The sequence below is a fragment of the Lissotriton helveticus genome, chromosome 3_1 (genome assembly GCF_964261635.1).
Source record: "Lissotriton helveticus chromosome 3_1, aLisHel1.1, whole genome shotgun sequence".
Classification (NCBI taxonomy): Eukaryota; Metazoa; Chordata; class Amphibia; order Caudata; family Salamandridae; genus Lissotriton; species Lissotriton helveticus.
In genome coordinates, this window is record NC_136061.1 from 1,909,854,247 (window position 1) to 1,909,868,026 (window position 13,780).

Here is a 13,780-nt window from a genome sequence, read left to right on the forward strand (position 1 = left end):
AGGCATAAAGGACAGGAACAGGACAGCCTGCAATAGTACGGGATGGCAGCTGCCAGGGAAGGGACAATGGAATCTGGGTGGCTAATTGGCGAATTGGGGGCTTTTAATATGGGTGCACAATATATATATACTTAAACAAATACATTACATTCAATACAGTAGGCGTAGCAGTAGGCGTGACTCGTAGCAGTCGCGAAAGATAAGGGCAAAATGATGTAACAAGAAGGCGTGTACAGGGCGTATACATAGACATGTGATGTAAACGTAACAGAAGTGTCATAAACGGGGCGGAAACATGGAGGGGGCTACCTGAGCAGCTGGGACCTCTAACCTAGTGGTGCGCGCAAACGGGCAATGACGTGTTACCAGGGAGAACTGGGGGCTATGACTTCTGCGCTAGAAGAGGAGACTAAAGTCTGGAGTGTCAGAGCGACATGTACCCAAGGCATATCTGGTATCTGGTGTTTGGAGTACATGTTGATAGAATCCAAAAGTTATCAGGGCAAAGACTACTAGACATTAGGACTGATGCATGCATAATTCTACATGTATTGCGTGTACGAGGAATATTCTATGAATATTAATACAGTATTTCTCTTACATGGAGACATAAAGGCTAGACCATGACGGAAACTATTGATGCGATGCAGTAGCTTAGGAATGCAGAGAAGGAGGGCTGGACTGATAACTAGAAGCATAACATACTCTTGGCAGACTGGGAGGCAGAGCCAGGCCGGGCCGGGCACTGCGAGGCATGAAGTAAGCGACGGGTCAGGGATGCAGGTGGGGGCTGTATCGCTCCTCGGAGAGGGTTCAGAAGACAGGAGCTGAATCTGAGTCCGGGCCCTTTTGAGGCCTAGAAACGGGGACAATCCAATGAATTAACGTGCACACCGTGAAATGTGGCAACGTAGGTTTACATAAGCCTAATATTCGTTGTTTTCACGAGGTCTGGAAACTGGCATACTAGAGATGGACACGACTGTAATTGCGTCTTTAATCGATCAGAGGGGAATACATGCATATCGATCATACACATATAACATAAGATGGGGAACACGTAGGCACATACAACATGGCAAAATTTACTTTTCCACATTCCCTCCTTGTGCCCTACGTTTCCATCAGGAAACATCAATATTCATGATACCATCTATCATTTCATATAGCATCATTTGCTCGTCTCGATTTGTCTTGGAACGGGATTTAGGACTAGGAATACAAGAGGTAGCACACATGCCGCAAATCGCAGGGCCACATTGTATACAGAGGCAGCAACTGAATATGATCATTACTGCAATACCTAGGAATGACAATACTTTCCATCCCCAGGCAGATATAATACTCAGGAGCCAACCGGACCATGTCCAGGTGCCTGGATTCTGGTGTAACTGATGGGCAATTTTATGAAGTCTGGTTATAGCTGAATAAACAGACGGCGCGTTATTAGGAATGAAAATGCAGCAACTAGATCCGATGACTCTACATGCTCCTCCTCTATCGGCCAGTATGACGTCAAGAACGAGACGATTTTGAAGCACGACAAATCTCATAGCAGATTGCTCTTCAGTTAAGTTACCTAGAGCAGAAGTAGTCTCATTCACTACAGCTTCAAGTGTTCTAGTTAACCTACGTATTAATTTACTATTCTGGATAGGTCCTATAAAGAAGAAGAAACCTTTGTTGAAGTCTTGATACTGTTCTAGAGTAGTTTCAGTTTGATCGACAATTGGGGACTCGATCTCCCTTCTAGGTCTGACGTGTACTAGATGTGTGTTTCTGTGATAATCGGATGGGGCTAGAAAAACTGGTGGCAGTAGGAAGGCAATGTAACATGTTCCATCCCAATCGAGGGGCAGACGAACATATGCGGTCTGACCACAAACAAAATAAGAATGACGTGAGGCTTTGAAAATATATTTCCCACTGTCACTATACTTGACCACAGTAGTACAATCACTATGTCCTACATGTGCGGAACCATTCTTTCTGACACATAATTCGCCTTTGACTGGTAGTACTGAAATAGCAGGCAAATCTGGAGTAGTATCGGACTGAACATTCAGGACCATAAAATTCGAAGAATAATTACCTAAATCATATACTTCATTTTCTAGATCTAACCCTGTTCTATGGGAGAGACCCTGCTTGTCTGGAAAACATGTTCTATTCATTAGGGACATATCATTGGAGGATGACGTTAACGTGGACCATGCTCCACACGAACCATTATGTGAAAACGGATAAGGAAAGAGTGGCAGAACTCCCTTCGGTGTCTGGAAAGGGGGGAGTCGACCACACACCCAACAATTAGTGGCATTGCTGGTCTGGTGTGAATAGTGTAACATTCGGATGAATGTGTTATTGCGCATAGCAAGACGATAGGATAGCTCGTGAGGAGGCAGATCTCTAAATGTGTGCTCTACTGTAGCATTAGAAAACATATGTACATGTGAAATTGGAAAACATAAATGTAAAGCATAACTTGTGCAGGTAACCATAAGACTCAAAAATAATAAGAAACTTAGAACGATAATACATCTTTTAGAGTTTTGACTAACTCTCTCACTGTGGGGGTCTATCTCATACATGTCAGGAACCTGTCTAACCGTTTCACCCGAGAGGGACTTAGACAATTAAACTGGCTGACTTATTTTACTAGACTGGAGTTTCTCTTTATACTCCTGCTGCGGAGTTTTCTCTAACAGGGGAGGCTTGAGTTCAGAGTCTGTTTTTAGGCAGTCTTTAGGAATAAGGCAGTCCTTAACAAAAGTCTTTTCTCGTAATCCATGGAACTTCTTTATATGGCTCAGGTGGACCCACCCCTTCCTGCCTTCAAGTTTGACGGCGGTCCTTGTTGTTAGTAAGATCATCCGAGGCTCCTTCCAGCGGGGCTCCAGCGGACTTGAACGATCGAAATTTCGGACAAATACGTGATCACCGGGAACGACTTCATGCGGTTTCACCTCGGTGTTGTCTGGAAATGCGGCGGCAACCTGTGAACGACAAGAGTGTAGGGCAGACATCAAGGAAGCTAGGTAATCTGTCAGCATATTACTGGAAACATCTGTAATACTGCGGGGTCTAGGTGTACCCCACATGTTTGGGGGGCGGCCGAATACGACCTCATACGGGGACAGACCTGATCTGGAATGTGCAACCATCCTCATATAGAACAGAGCAACTGGCAGGGCTACTAGCCAGTCTACACCTTTCTCTTTACATACTTTTGCAATGCGGATTTTCAAAGTCTGATTATGTCTCTCTACGAGACCGGCTGCTTCAGGATGGCGCACACAATGGAACTTCCACTGGTACCCTAACAGAAGGGAAACATGTTTCATGAGCTCAGATGAGAATGGCTGGCCGTTATCAGAATACACGACCCTAGGGAGTCCATAGCGGGGAAAGAACTCACGAACCAACTGCCTGGCAGTGGTCGCGGCTGTATAATCTGGAACCGGATATGCTTCTGTCCACCTGGACAAAGTGCATACAACTACGAGGACATACTTGGAACCTCGACATCGCTCCATCTGAATATAATCCATCTGGAGGACTTCAAAAGGGTGGTCAGGAGGTTGGAATCCGCCTTGTTCTACCGGGACACTTTTACCTGGATTGAACTGACAACATATCATACAGGTACGGACTTTCTGCTTGGCTGCAGCTCGTAAATGCTTGTTGAACCAAAGGTTCTGAATACTGTCTAACATAGCTTTTTCTCCTAGATGTGCTGGACTATGTGCGGTATTAATAATGACTTGAACCATAGAGTCGGGGAGAAACCATGTGGCTTTTCCCTTCGTCAACCATCCTTGATCTGTCTGGACCCCTCCTTGTTCAGACCATTTCTTTATTTCTTCAGGAGTAGCATGTAACTGTATGTCTATGACATCTTGTGTAGGGTCCTTAACTGTCATACAAGTAGTCTGATCTGGAGTGAGTGTCTGTGTCGTGTTAACTGGCTGTTCGATCTGCTAGATCGTTACCTTGGGAAATGATGTCAGTGACTTTCGTATGTGCCTTGCACTTCATGCTGTCGGTAAATGGATTGCATCTAACAGAGCTTGAATGAGGAGACCATGCTGAATCTTGGTTCCATGAGAAGTCATGAAACCTCTCTCCTGCCAGAGCACTCCAAAGTCGTGTACAACTCCGAATGCGTAACGTGAATCTGTATATATGTTTACTTTCAGGTTCTTAGCACGTATGCAGGCTTGGGTCAGAGCTACTAGCTCTGCTGCTTGAGCAGACAGGGTGTCAATACGACGTGTTTCTATAACTTCAGTGTCAGTAGTCACTGCATACGCGGCTACTAGTTCTCCTGTACTCGTTCTCATACATGAACCATCCACATAAAGTGTCGGGTCGGGGTCAGGTAATGCAGTGTCTGTCAGGTCTTGTCTTGGCTTTGTCATAGTGTTAACAACTTCCACACAGTCATGTGTGGCAGGATTTGAAGTAACTGACGGTAACAGTGTAGCAGGATTTAGAATGTTGCAGCGTCTGATTTCTATGTGTGGCTGGAACAGTGTCAGTTCATAACCTGTTAAACGTGCAATGGTCAAGTGCTGAGTCTGTGTTCGGTTTAAAAGAACTTCCACGGAGTGTGGAACTTGTACTGTCAGGGAGTGTCCTAACACTATGGAATCACTTTGTCTGATAGCTAGAGCTGTGGCTGCAACTGACTTGAGGCATGCAGGCAGAGCCTGGGCTACTGGATCTAATGTGCTCGAAAAATAAGCACAGGGCTTGTATTGTCCTGCTTGATCTTGTGTGAGAACAGATAATGCAGTACCATCACGTTCTGTAACAAAAAGTGTAAAAGGCTTACTGTAGTTCGGTGTCGCTAGAACAGGTGCTTGACATAAGGCTTTCTTTAATTCATTGAATACAAGTGTATGTTCCTGGGTCCAAGGGAGGACAGTCGATACGGCTGCCTCCTGTGTCGTTAACTGTATCAGTGGCTTGGCTAGAAATGCATACTGAGGAATCCATTGTCTGCAGTAAGAAGTGAGGCCAATAAAAGCTCGTACCTCCTTCTGTGTCTTGGGCTGTGGAAGACTCGCTATTAACTGGATACGGTCTGGTGTCAACTGCCTACCCCACTTGGACAGTAAGTGTCCTAAGTATACCACTTGCTGGACACAGAATTGTAATTTGGAAGGGGACACCTTGTGCCCCTGCTCGGCCAGAAAATATAGAACCGTGAGTGACGCACGCTCGCAGTCACGTTCAGAACGGGCTGTGATCAGTAGATCATCGACATACTGGAGCAGGGCAGTGTCAGTTGGCATGCGGATATTGTCTAGTTGTCTCTTAAGTGCTTGACTGTAAATGCTAGGACTTTCTGTGAAACCTTGAGGAGCTCGTGTGAATTTATAGCTCCTTCCATTTAAACAAAAACCGAAAAGGTACTGGCTGTCTGGATGAATGGGGACACTGAAAAATGCATTTTTGAGATCGATAACTGTGAAGAACGTGGCTTCAGAATCAATGGCTGTCAAAAGGGATGAAATATCTGGGACTACTGGGTACTGAGGTATGATACATTTATTAAGCTCCCGAAGATCAATCACTAATCGATATACTGAAGGTGCATTTGGATCAGTACGTTTCAGAACTGGAATGATAGGAGAATTACATACATTGGAGTCAGTTTCTACAACCACTCCTTGAGCAATAAGTTCGTCAATAATTTGGATAAGGCTGTTACAGCCTCAGGTGGCAATCTGTACTGTCTGATTCGTGGCAAAACTACACCTTGTTTGAGAGTCACACGATGGGGTGTGATATGCATACAACCTACATCAGTTGGACCTTGCGCCCATAAATGCTGTGGTACATTCAATAATCTCGGACCAAAATCACGTAATACATAATGACCTTTAAAGTCTCTCAGAAACAATCGGACCCCTTCTGGGGAGCAGCAAATAACTGCTCCTAATTCTTTCAATGTCTTAATGCCTAACAAATTTTCTGGACAAGATTTCGTGAGTAACAAATCAGTAGTTCGGGACAATGGACCAACTTCTAGAGTAACTGGTTTCGAAATTTCATTAACAATCGGCTTTCCTGAAAATCCAAGGGAAACATTTTTAGAGCCTGAGAGCGGAGCCCCTGGAACCTCGTCATGACTGATGGTAGTCCTACTTGCCCCTGTATCAATCAAAAACTTTCTGTCTTTCCCTAATACTTGACTGTGTACATAGGGACCCTCTTGATCTACAGGTATCTCGATGAGAGGCAAGCCTACCTCCCTCTCTAGGCTGTTTCATGAATATGGCTGATAATCTGGATACTCTGACTGTGCGTACTGGTACATCTGCTGTGTAACGTGTTGTGTTGCAGTGATAGGCTGCGGTGCTGGAACTGTCTGTTGTGCATTCTGTGGTGGCTGAGAAGTCTGTGAAACTTGTTCTTGTCTAGGCGGACGTGGTCTTTCTTTAGTCTTACCAGTAGCTATGTTGTGTTTCAGAACTGCACACTCGTTTATAAAATGACCTGGCTGTTTACAGTAGTTGCAAGTCCCTTTAACAGGAGCTGCAGGATGACTGGCTTGATTCGGACCCCTCTTCTGACTGTCTTGTGGAACAGATTGTGCAACTAATACTTTCATTTTCGTGTCTTTCATACGTCTCCTTTCGTGTTCTTGCTCTTCCCTGATTCTATTCTGGTGATACTGGAGCATTTGTAACATTTGTGACGGAGTATTAGCTTGCCAACTACTTTCGACTTTCAATACTCGATTTTTAACTTGTGGACTTGAATTCTCGACTAGTTTGGTAACAAAGAGATGAGGGTACGATTCACTACTCGTTTTCAGACCACTGTTAATAATAAAACATTTTTCAAATCTAGAATAAAAATCACTAGTGTCTTCATCTTGTTTCTGTTTACAAGCTGAGATAGCATCCCAATCTTCCTTTTTCGTGGCTTGTAATCTTGGCAAAACCTGTATCAATAACTCGGGCAATTCTTTAACTTTACCCCCAAGACCGGTACCTGGTACTCGTGAATTATCTTCAGCTTCTAGAGCTGTCCAATCTATCTTTTTCTCTCCCACCTCCCATTCTTTTTCCTTGAGTTTTTCATATACCCCTGCGGGCAACAGGACCTTTAACATTTTAATGATATCAGGATACGTGTATTCTCCCATACGGAGCATGTCTTTTAATTCTCGATGGAACCCTGCTGGATCTTTGTCGTGACAAGGAATTAACTTTTTCATCTCTAAGAGTTCCATCTTTGTGATAGGGGTGTAAACAAATACTCGTTCTAGTTCACCACCCGTTCCTCTAACTGGGTGTACTTCTCGTAACGGATGCTGTCTATCTATATAAAATGATTTACTTTCTGGAGGTGAGACATGAACAAAATGCGGATTCAGAAACGTTCGATATTTGTGGCGCTGTTCTAGAAGGATACTAATTAAATCAGTACCTAGACCTCTCCATCTATACTGGAGTAACTCGTTCAATACATCATGTAGCGGACCTGGATCAGAATGCTGTCCCTCATACAGTGTAATGAGGTACTGGATCATATACATACCCACCAGTCGCTGCTCGGCTGGGGGCAGTTTCAGAAACATTTGTGCCACTATTTCGTCTGGAAAAGTGGTAGAATCAGTAGTCCACCGGACTGCTGATCGGGCTAGTTCTTGTTCATGCATGGTACTAAGTTCACTATAACCGATTCGTGATTTCAGAATGTGATCGGTAGCTTGAAATACTTGCTCAAGAGAACCTTGTTCTGGTGCTGGAGGAGGGAAAACTTTCTTGTGATCTAGGCGTGAATGTCGGTCGGGAAGTCTAGTTCTACCTACATACGCTATTCTGGAGGGATTCTCGTCGTCTAGTTCTTCATTATCAGAGTCGTCTTCTTTCTCGGTTACTTGTGCTGCTTCTCGTTTCTCGTGTAACTTTATTATTTCCCTACGGATTCTCTTGTACATACTCTCTATACAGTTCTGTGTCTTGTGTCTTCCCTCGGCTATATGGTCACTCCACCTGGTCAGGACTTTCATTTCTTCCGGATCTTTATCCGGATAATCTTGTTCTCTTATTAAACAATTAATTAGAAACTTTAAAAGCATGAGCTGAATCTCGACTTTCCTTTGAACCATGGCGTCGCCAATACTTTCTGGATCTACTCCTGTACGGATGAAACGATATATTCTGTCTAGATAACCTTTCATATTCGGCAGGGTGTCCAAATAGTCGGTCACCCGTCTTAAACGTAATGAATATATGACCATAGTACCATCGCCTGGAACTGGATCATAACGACATTCGGTAAGTGCTCGCTTGATATCTGTAAATGTATGAACTTTTGGCGTACGCTGTAACGCTAGTTCATGTAGCGTCATACGTCTGTGTTGAGGCGGGGTACCAGGAGGACTTCCCCTCGCGGTTCCTAAACTGGAATCGTCGGTGGGTACTGTACGTGTTGGGAGAGTGACTGATGTAGCGGGTACATGTACTGTAGGCTGGACCGGGGGTGCCGTAACAGGTGCTGTAACGGGTGCCCCGGTGGCTGGAGGAACAGGAATTACATTATTTACAGGAGCAGGCGGAACAGGATTAGCATAGGCTGGGACTGTGTCGTCCAAATAGGACGAGAGAAATATATCAGCTGCGGTCGGTTTGTGACGTAGCTTAGTCGGAACTAATGGCGGCGGAAAATTACATGGTGCTTCCGGGGTTGCTTTTGGCAAGCCCTCGGCAAGAAGAGGATACATACCCTTAATAAGGGCATTTCTCTGTCGGTCTGACTGTTCTGTTTTAACTCGTTCACCTACTTCGATTAATTCCCTTTCTTGGGCTCTTTCTGAGGATTCCCTACTTAATTCTGTTTTTCTGATTTCTTTTTCCGTTCTTTTATGAGATTCTTTGCGCCATAACTCGATGGCATCTTTCTGGGACTGTCTGGATTTCTTTTTCCATAATGCTTCCTCTACTCGCATGATGCACTCGGCATCCCATGTACCTGACATGGGCCATCTATATTTCTCTTCTAATTCCTTGGTATAATCCACCCATAAATCTAGATATAATATGGCACTTAAGCCATGCTTATGATACATAAAATGACCTGGACTGTCCCTAGGCGGGACAGGAACTGCTTCCTCTAATAACCCTTTTCTGGTTTTTAACTGACGTAGTTTCGAGAATAGAGGCATTGTCTAGACTGGAATCTGGACACAATACAATACACGATAAACACAATAATAACTGGAAAAACAAATCACTCATACCACGACATTGAAAACACATGGAATAACATTTAAAATAACAGTTCGGACAGAACACATGAATTTCTCGAGAACAGAACTTACTAGAATGACTAGATGTACTGCTAAAACAGCACGAAACTTACCGGTCCCATAAAGAGACACGTCAGGACCCGCGTCCACCTAGGTGAACACTTCGTGTTGGATCTGTGTACCCAAACCCACGGACCAGAGACAAATGAATTGACCCTGTCTAGATACTACCCCAGCAACGGTACTCACCGGGCAGCAAGAACAGAAGGCCTCGGACTGGACTGGACTGTTACGACGACGGACTGCGAACTTCGGACTTCAGTTACAGGTGGGCCTCCGGATACCTCGGACCTTGGGCTCTCGGCTTGGGCTCTGGTCGGGACTCGCCGCGTTCCTCACCGCCTCGTCTGGATGCTGGACCGCAACCTCCGTCTCCTCCGTGGGCCTGAGGGATACTTGAAGCAGAAATATCTGCACGTGCACGGTATGGTTCCGTCACGGCTGCAGAGGGTCAGGGGGCCTGCGTGGCTTCTCCGGCGCGTGGGGAAAGGGCAAGTCGCTATTCGGGCGCCATTATGTGGTAAATAAATAATTAATTACCGGTTCTATTTTTTAATACAATGAATGAAACAGATAGCTCAATAAATAAGAGTCAGGATTCGAGGTATCTTGAGTCTACAGGCTTTAATCAGGCATAAAGGACAGGAACAGGACAGCCTGCAATAGTACGGGATGGCAGCTGCCAGGGAAGGGACAATGGAATCTGGGTGGCTAATTGGCGAATTGGGGGCTTTTAATATGGGTGTACAATATATATATACTTAAACAAATACATTACATTCAATACAGTAGGCGTAGCAGTAGGCGTGACTCGTAGCAGTCGCGAAAGATACGGGCAAAATGATGTAACAAGAAGGCGTGTACAGGGCGTATACATAGACATGTGATGTAAACGTAACAGAAGTGTCATAAACGGGGCGGAAACATGGAGGGGGCTACCTGAGCAGCTGGGACCTCTAACCTAGTGGTGCGCGCAAACGGGCAATGACGTGTTACCAGGGAGAACTGGGGGCTATGACTTCTGCGCTAGAAGAGGAGACTAAAGTCTGGAGTGTCAGAGCGACATGTACCCAAGGCATCTCTGGTATCTGGTGTTTGGAGTACATGTTGATAGAATCCAAAAGTTATCAGGGCAAAGACTACTAGACATTAGGACTGATGCATGCATAATTCTACATGTATTGCGTGTACGAGGAATATTCTATGAATATTAATACAGTATTTCTCTTACATGGAGACATAAAGGCTAGACCATGACGGAAACTATTGATGCGATGCAGTAGCTTAGGAATGCAGAGAAGGAGGGCTGGACTGATAACTAGAAGCATAACATACTCTTGGCAGACTGGGAGGCAGAGCCAGGCCGGGCCGGGCACTGCGAGGCATGAAGTAAGCGAAGGGTCAGGGATGCAGGTGGGGGCTGTATCGCTCCTCGGAGAGGGTTCAGAAGACAGGAGCTGAATCTGAGTCCGGGCCCTTTTGAGGCCTAGAAACGGGGACAATCCAATGAATTAACGTGCACACTGTGAAATGTGGCAACGTAGGTTTACATAAGCCTAATATTCGTTGTTTTCACGAGGTCTGGAAACTGGCATACTAGAGATGGACACAACTGTAATTGCGTCTTTAATCGATCAGAGGGGAATACATGCATATCGATCATACACATATAACATAAGATGGGGAACACGTAGGCACATACAACATGGCAAAATTTACTTTTCCACAGCACTATAAACCTTAGGTTTGCGCCCACTATAAATCTGTTGTATTTGAGTATTCGATGTAGCACCTAGTACTACATTGAAGTCTCCACATAGGATCAGTGGACCAAACCAGGATGCTAGTTCTAGCTCTAGATCTTGAAATATCTGGGGATCGTCTAAATTTGACCCGTAGACCGAACAGATGGTGAGGCCGAGATCAAGATGTACTATGGCCCATCTACCATGTGGGTCTACTAACTGCCGTATTGGTTGACCCAAAGATGTCTTTGCCAAAATGGCAGCACCTCGCGTTTTAGAGGTTTGAGATGTCATAGCCAGGATGTCATAGCCAGGTATCCTTAGCAGCTCTTTATCCCCCACTGCAATGTGGGTCTCTTGTAGACCCACAAAATCATATGAGTCTTGATAAATTGCCTGATAAAGTTGAGCCCTTTTACCCCTATCATTGAGGCCAGCAATATTCCAACAACAAAGCTTTAACTTCCCCATTGTAACAATTCAATATATATACCAGTCATGCTTATATAGATCATTATTTGTGTAAGTAAATATAACATATGTTCCGAATCTTTGCTCATTGATTGTATGTTATGATTTGTAGTATTCAATACATTTTTTAAGTATTTGAACTTGCTCTTTTTAATTTTTTTAGCACACCCAACCCCCCTCCCCCTCCCACCTTGCCCCCCCAACACACACCCCAAAAAAAGGCAATTAAACTCTGTAAGAGAGTCTATAGCGATGGTGAGATGTTTTCCGACCTGTGCCGTGCAGTTCTGACCTCATAAATACTAGAGTGGAAAAAAAATGAGAAAAGGAAATTGTTTCAGTGCGGAGAGGGAGAAAAAAGAAGATCAAAGGAACAATAGTAGGAAGAAAGTAAGCCAAAAAAGTAGGAGAAAGAAAAGAGCAATAAATGAGCAATAGATAAAAAGAATAGTATATTCCAGAAGAGAAAAAGAAAAAGACAGAAACAAAAAGGGAAATGAAAAGAAATCTCTAATCAAATACATTTTAAACATAGTGCACCACAGAATATACAATATATACAGCATCATAAACCATCACTCTGAAAATCGGTTACGCAGAAATAATCTGCGCGTGCTAGGCATCCCGGAAAAAGCCGAAGGTGCAGACATCCGGGCCTTTATCATACAACTTTTTCGTGATACATTGCCAGAACTTTCCGCCTGGAACTGGGACCTTGAGGTACAACGTGTTCATAGAGTACCACTGACTCTGAAACCATCAACTAAGCAGGGTGGCTATCCTCGAGCAGTTTTAGTTTATTTTGGAAATTTTCTTTTAAGACAGGCTATCTCAGATAATGCAAGGCCTGAAGCATGGCGTAATAGAGACACCATCACATACTTTGTGCGGCCAGACTTTTGCCACGTAACAGTGGAGAGAAGATGGCGTTTACGCCAACTGATTAAACCGTTTCTGGATAAGAAAGCACAGGCTTATCTTAACAACACTGCCAAATTAAAAATTATAATTGGGGGGCAAATAAGATTCTTTACATCAGAATTTAAAGAAAAAGAATTTCTCGACAGCCTGAATTAGCTCGATATGGATCTAAGGGTTTCTGTAAAGAAAAGATGAGATTATTTTTCTTCTTCTTTAGTATTATATTTGTGTTTCTTTCTTTTCTTTTTCTTCTATATGCTATATGCTACACTTAAGGTATAGCCTACAGCTATGATACAAATCCATATGGGCTATTAAGATGAAAGAACAAAAGTACCATGACTCTTATTATGTTAGGAAGATTATTGCCCAAGCAATCTGGAAAGCATGTATGTGATTCCTAAAGCACTGACTTTCCTACAGAGCAGGACAGAAAAAAGTACCCAATATGGGCAGCAAGGTAAGATCCTCTACTCACTAAGAAATGAGAGATTAGTAGAAGGGAGAATGTGGTGCAAGAATGGAGTGATGGGGTTTCCTGGGTGACCTTCAAGACAGGGTTAGAGTATATAGCACAGATTAGGACACAGGAGGAGGCATGGGAGTCAAGGGGTTAAAGGGATAGAAGGAGGAGGATGGGGAAAGTAATGCCAATGAAGTTAAAGGGAAGTGAAGTACTCCAGATAGAGTTGAGTACTGTAAGGTTATATTGCCACATGGTGTTCCTTCAAGAGATGAGACTTCAGCTCCTTCAAGGCTAAAGAAGGCAATGCTGTCTGCTTGCTGTGAAATGGGATGGAGTCTGCTTAGCATCTTATCTTTCGCTTCTTGCATTCTCTTATTCTCAGACTGATGGAGGATCTCAACTTTACCTCAGACGCGCACTTTGTGACACAATTTGGCAGTGAATTGAAGCACAGTTATAATTTTAATGATGAACTGCAACCTTCGTGGTTGCTATGGACCACGCATGCTGTTGCCGTGAAAGGTTGTACCAAAACTGTTCTTGGAAAGATTGCAAACATGGAATTTGAACTGCTTTAATGACCCACTCATATATAATGGATCAGTTACAGGCACACAATTCCCAAGTGCTCATCGTTGGAGAGTGAAGTCCCCACCAAAAGTATCTCTGAGCATGTGCTGTTTTCCAGCTGTTGTTGTAGCATCTTCCCTACGCCAGGAGCATGCAGATGAATTACGCCACACAGGAGCTGCTATCAAGCACTACTTTATTCCTCAGGATACACTCACACACTGCGCATTACATCATACTTCTCTTTAACCACACCCTAACACCTCCCTGCATATC

At 44.0% G+C, this 13,780-nt stretch overlaps 1 protein-coding gene across 3 annotated transcripts in view; it reads left to right on the forward strand.

Moving 5' to 3' along the window:
• SLC67A1 (solute carrier family 67 member 1) overlaps nt 1-13,780 on the forward strand; it is a 1,118,404-nt gene that overhangs the window by 419,914 nt on the left and 684,710 nt on the right. The gene's annotated exons all lie outside the window — the stretch shown is intronic.